The 6,196-nt window shown below is 44.9% G+C and overlaps 1 long non-coding RNA gene across 1 annotated transcript in view; it reads left to right on the top strand.

Annotated features, from left to right (window-relative positions):
• LOC144736716 (uncharacterized) overlaps positions 1-6,196 on the top strand; it is a 501,200-nt gene that overhangs the window by 68,806 nt on the left and 426,198 nt on the right. The gene's annotated exons all lie outside the window — the stretch shown is intronic.

Genomic DNA, 6,196 nt, shown 5'->3' with positions numbered 1-6,196 from the left:
AAATCCATGAAAAGACAGCAAAATATTGCAGAAAAAGCACCGTACACCAACGCTGTGTGCAAAAATCCCAGTGGGATGCAAGTCAAACAACAACAACAACCACAAGGCAACTTAGATTAAAGCCATCAGTCTAACTCCGTACTACAACAAACAAATTATCTCGAAGCGCCCCCCCCCGGGCCTCCACCCCTAGGTGGACTCAGCCTCAAACGAGTACCCGGTGCGATGTGTCAGTATCGCCACTTGGGGAGACAAAGGCGGCCGGGCGTGGTGCTGGCCCCCCACTCCGTCACGTGCCGTTCCGATATTCACAGGTGCCTTAATCGTCGACAGCACTCGGGGTCTTTGGGGCCGTCCATAAATGACGTCACGCGATTTTGGACTACTTTTGACCCCCCCCCCTCGTCACGCGGCGTCACAAAAAGTCAGACCCCCCTCAAATATGACGTCACAAAGCTCTGCCCCCCCCCCTCCCCAAAAAAAATAAACATGCTTCAAATCGCTTTAAACTATTGTCATTGTAGTGCGTATTTAATGTAGCGCTGCGCTCTGATGTTGTAGGAGAAAACATTTATTAAAAAGTCTATTTAATTACGTAGAACGTGTTGTCTATATTTATTTAAAGTTGCGCATTTTGATGTGACGTCACATTTCTCAAACCCCCCTCCTCTCGTCACACATCGTCACAAATGTCTGACCCCCCCCCCCCCTAGATGCGTGACGTCATTTATGGACGGCCCCATACCATAGTCCCCACATACCGCTCGTAGCAATGCGGATAAGAGGAGCGGCGACCCACTGCTCTGTAGAGTAACATTGGTATAAACGCGTGTTACAATATGAACAGCGCCTTGAAAACGCGTACTATTTTGTGTACTGTTTACAAAGTGTGTTCACAAATCCACACTGAGAAACACGATGATTGACAGAGGGGTGTCGATTAGACGGGTGTCAATTATTTTTTCGTTACTGTTTTTAATTAGAGGTACTGCAGGTAAGTATGCTATTGGGTTTTTCGGTAAAGTCACGTAGGTAAAGAAAATAATAAATATAAATTAAATAAAAATAAAAGATAAAAATAAATTATTTAATTTTACTTATTTTTTATTTTATATTTTTATTTTTATTTATTCTTTTCTTTACCTACGTGACTTTACCGAAAGAACCAAGAGTATGGATTCTTGCATTCACGAAAAACTTCAAATCTAGAATGCAGGTAAGTAGTTTTCAGTTTTAAAGGCGTAGTTTAACAAGCCAACACTTGCCACCATCCTTCAAACCGATTGGTGAAAAAGAGCAAAGTTTTTGTTGACATTATAATAAAATGTTTATGTGAGATCCGGGGGCTTATGGGAACCCCGGGGTCTCGCCATTAGGTTAATTTGCCCTTTCAATTGGAGGAGGTTCCCAATGTGACCAGCAGATGGCACAGTACCATCATACTCTTTGGTTCTTTCGGTAAAGTCACGTAGGTATAAAAAATAAAAACATTTTATCACGACGTTTCGGGCGCAACACAAGCGTCCGTCATCAGGTGGGAACAACCACAGCAAAGAAACAATTGCTGACGTGGTTCAATTTCGATTTAAAGCTTTCGTGACTGCAGGGATTCATCTTCTTGGTTCTTTCGGTAAAGTCACGTGGAAGGGAAATAATAAAATAATAAAAATAAAACATGAAAAAAAAATTCTCACGACGTTTCGGCCACAACGCAAGCAGCCGTCCTCAGGTGAAGAACATGTCTGTCGGAAAGACAGCGTCATTCAGACGCGTCATTTAGACGCATCATTCAGACGCTGTCTTTCCGACAGACCTGTTCTTCACCTGAGGACGTGGTTCAGTGTCAGGACCATCACTCAATGAGGCGCTGGCAGGTCGTTGCCTCGATAGCATTAACACGATACGATACTATTAGGGGCCGTCCATAAATGACGTCACGCGATTTTGGACGATTTTTGACCCCCTCCCCTCCCCTTCGTCACACAGCGTCACAAAAAGTCAGACCCCCCCCCTCCAATATGACGTCACAAAGCTCTGCCCCCCCCCTCAAAAAAAATATAAAACATGCTTCAAATCGCTTTGAACGATTGTCACTGTAGTGCGTTTTTAATGTGGCGCTGCACTCTGATGTTGTAGGAAAAAATATGTATTTAAAAGTCTATTTAATTAAGTAGAACGTGTTGCCTATATTTATTTAAAGTTGCGCATTTTGATGTGACGTCACATTTCTCACCCCCCCCCTCGTCACACATCGTCACAAATGTCTGACCCCCCCCCCCCTAGGTGCGTGACGTCATTTATGACCGCCCCCTTATGCAGAATTTGACGATGTGACCATTGTGATAACAGTTTCGCGTAACTTTGTAGTTGCATTTCGCGTTTTTTATAATTAACATGAAAAATATACTGTACATTCAAATGGAAACTCCGGGTCTTTCGGGTACCGGTGGAAACAGCCCACGTGGCTTCCCAGAAGCCCCGACGTTCAAATCGTGGAAATGTTTGGTGGCCGATAAAAAAAACAACCTTGAGATAACATGTCGCCGAATTGGTGACCGCCGGTGACTCAGTCGGGTTGCCCTGAGAACGACCGAGGGTTTGGCCAGGGTTCAGTGTCAAATTTACACCCACCGGCACGAACCGGCGTGGTGAAGTATGGTCAAACAATCCACCATGGCCGACCAGGCGTGCGGATGCCTTCGTCCAACAGTAAATTGACAAATTTTGATTTAAAGCTTCTTTCGTGACTGCAGGGATTCGTATTGTTGGTTCTTTCGGTAAAGTCACGTAGAAGGGAAATAATAAAATAATAAAAATAAAATAATAAAAATATAAAACAATACAAATTATCACGACGTTTCGACTGCAACACAAGCAATCATCATCAGGTGTGAAATCCACAGCAAGAAAATTAGATTTTTTTTTAGGAAATTGATAGTTAACGGAGAATAATAGCGAGTGAACACTGAACACGTGATGAAATAATGATGTAATCTAAATCCTGGCTGAGTCCCAAGACTCGTTCCCAGGAGGGTCCTGCTACATTGCAAACCCGGTGAACACCCCACCACACACCATTGTAACCTCATTTGCCAGTAAAAATATGATAATTGGTTTTTTACCCTTTTATCAAATTTGCAAACAAAAAACATAACTCTGAAAATGTGCACTGTCCTTGAAGTTGATTGGTCCACACCCGAGACAGCTTTCCTTAGAGCCTAGTCTCACATGGGCCTTTTGGCGTCATCTGGACCAACCCATGTGAGACTAGGCTCTAAGGAAAGCTGTCTCGGGTGTGGACCAATCAACTTCAAGGACAGTGCATACATTATCAGAGTTATGTTTTTGTTTGCATTATGACTGCAGGTATTGTGGTCTATGCAAACATGACTCCTTGTAAAAAAAGGTGTCAGTTTTGTTGCCAGATAGAAAGGTAAAAAAACAATTATCACCCCACTTTTTAAAAATGTTTTTACCTACGTGACTTTACCGAAAAAACCTAAGAATATGAATCCTTGCAGTCACGAAAGCTTCAAATCTAGAATTATCACCCCACCACACATTCACGGAGTTGGGGGGTGGGGGGGTAATTGACATGAGTGCATCACAGAACAGGACAATAGTTGAATTTTCTGTGCTTGCTCTTTGCTGCCCACATGGCAAAATAACCTCGTAGTAGCCTATGACACTCTGGCATGCACAATAGTCACCCATCCAACAACTAGCCTAGGCTCAATCCCGCACAGATAGATTCAATAATCCATTGCTGTAGTGAAACCTCCATCTCCTGGTTGGCCCCCAGCCTGGCCCAACACTACCAGCACTGGATATTCCCAAACAGGTGTCTCCCAATCAATCCATAAGCAGGCTGCACTCTGACTGGCATTGCCAATTCAATATCTTTCATCCAGAGAGGATGTGTTTTTTACATCTTCTATATATATCAAAGGGAAATTTGTGAATATGTGTGTCTTTTCTAAATGTTTAGCATACTTCCCGACATGCAACAAACTTGAAATTTGGCATGGGGGTAGCTTCCAGACTGTACACAATGTAAAAAGTATAAACATATATTTTTGTATTTGGGGGGGGGGGGGCGCAATAATGGATATATTTTGCACAGCAAGTGAGCGGTGACGTCACATCTGTGATGTCACCCGCATGCGGCAGCGTCACGCAGTGTGCCTGCTGACGTCACGCATCCCACCCTCCGTGTAGGCCGTGTATTAATCCAAGACAAGAATCCAAGTCTCGGGCGAAGCCGGGTAGTAAAGCTAGTTATATATATACAGCCGATAATCGATTATCCGGTGGTCCCAGGCCGATCCGGAAAACCCACTCTAAAGGCTGTGACCAGTCCAGTGATGGGCACCGTTTGCGTGACAAAATAAAGTAGCTACGCTTGAATGCAGTGTTAGACATACATTGAGTACATTGTACACTACGTACAACCTAAGCAATGAAAATACTGCACGTGCGTACATCGCCCCATGCAGAGTCTTCGAGACTGGAGCGGTAAGTACGGTACAGTAAATGCAGTAACTTTTTTAAAAATAGGATATTTATTGAAGTCTACTTGTAGGTTTTTTTTACGGCAATTTCACACGGTAAACAAATTAAAAAAACAGACCATATGAACAACACCTAACAAGATAATGTCAATCAAGAATGTGCAAAAAATAAGCTATTTTAAATGATTGGTGGAGTTATATCCGGCGGTTTTGGAAAATCCGGGGCCCCCCCGCCCCCCGCCCCATCCGAAGCTGCCGGATAATTAATCGATAATCTCCTGCACATCTCCCCAACCACCCCGAGGGATCACGACTGAAAGTGCAATCCAAGAGATGAATAAAGACATGCAAGCAGAGCCAGGGAGCTTAAAATAACCCACGCCCCCCCCTACACCCCCCCACCTCATCCCATCGCCCTTATCTAATCGATGACGGCACGAGACCCCGCGTCTCGCCCCTGGCTCGTATCGCGATCGACTGGATCTTGCTCCACGCCGCAGGGCGAGCGGCTAACAACGCCACGTGTGGCCTCAGGGAAGGGTGGGGGGGGGCTGCCGAAGCCTTGGAGCTGGTGGTGACTCGAATTTTAAAGGGACCCCGCTCCTAAAAGTAAATTTTTTTTGGAAACGTACGCTGCGTTGCAATGGGTCGAAAGGCAATAAAACAGCGCTGTGATCAATCCCACGGTGCAGTTTGGCGATCGGAGGGGCCGGAGAATCACTAATGGCTGTTACTAAAGCCCAGTTTTTGTGCTGAGATTAAAGTAAAAAAAAACACACAGCTCACGTTCGTCAATAACGCTGCCTTCAAAAACCTCGAAGATTGCCTTTTCAGCTCCTGAACATATTGCGCACGAATATAACTGCCTTCAAATGAATACCTGCAATAACGCGAACACCCAGGACACACACGCGGTGTGATTTGACGAATGCTACTTTCTGTATGTTGAGTTTGTGTTATTTGTGATGTGGAGCGGTGGTGCAGCGGTCAGCGCGCTCCTTTACAAAACCGGCGGCCCGAGTTCCATTCCCGCTCACGGCCAACACCAGTGACGATTATCTTAACCGGTCACGGGCCTGCCCTAGGTAGACTCAGCCTCAAATTGGTACCCGGTTGCGGTGTGTCGACATCACTACTGGGGAGACAAACGCGGCCAGCCGTGGTTTGTTGGCCACCCACCCCATCGCGTGCCGTGCCGGCCTTCATAGGTGGTTGCTAACAGCACTTGTCCCAACAATCTATTGAGGCTATACGGGGGATCGTTGCCTTTGTTTTGTTATTTGTGATTGCCAACGCAGCAGCAGAGGCAGCAGCACCACCAAACAACATGTGGTTCCGGCCTGAAACTCTCACCACCACTGTGGCCAGATGATAACGATGATAACGACCTCGCCTGGAATTCAGGTTGTGGGTTCGAACCCAACCCTGTGAACGCCTGCTGTATATTTTGAAAGCCTACGTGTTAAAGCCTACGTGTTAAACTTTATATTTGGATTTCGATTTAAAGCTTTCGTGACTGCAGGGATTCATCTTCTTGGTTCTTTCGGTAAAGTCACGTAGAAGGGAAATAATAAAATAAAAAAAATAAAACATTATTATATTATTATGTTTTATTTTTATATTTGGAGTTTGCATGTTCTCTCTCTCCCCGTATTCGCGTACATTTTTCTGCGGGTCCTCCGATT

This window comes from Lampetra planeri, chromosome 62, assembly GCF_965212315.1.
Source record: "Lampetra planeri chromosome 62, kcLamPlan1.2.h2, whole genome shotgun sequence".
Classification (NCBI taxonomy): domain Eukaryota; kingdom Metazoa; phylum Chordata; class Hyperoartia; order Petromyzontiformes; family Petromyzontidae; genus Lampetra; species Lampetra planeri.
This window is presented reverse-complemented; position numbering and strand designations above follow the sequence as displayed.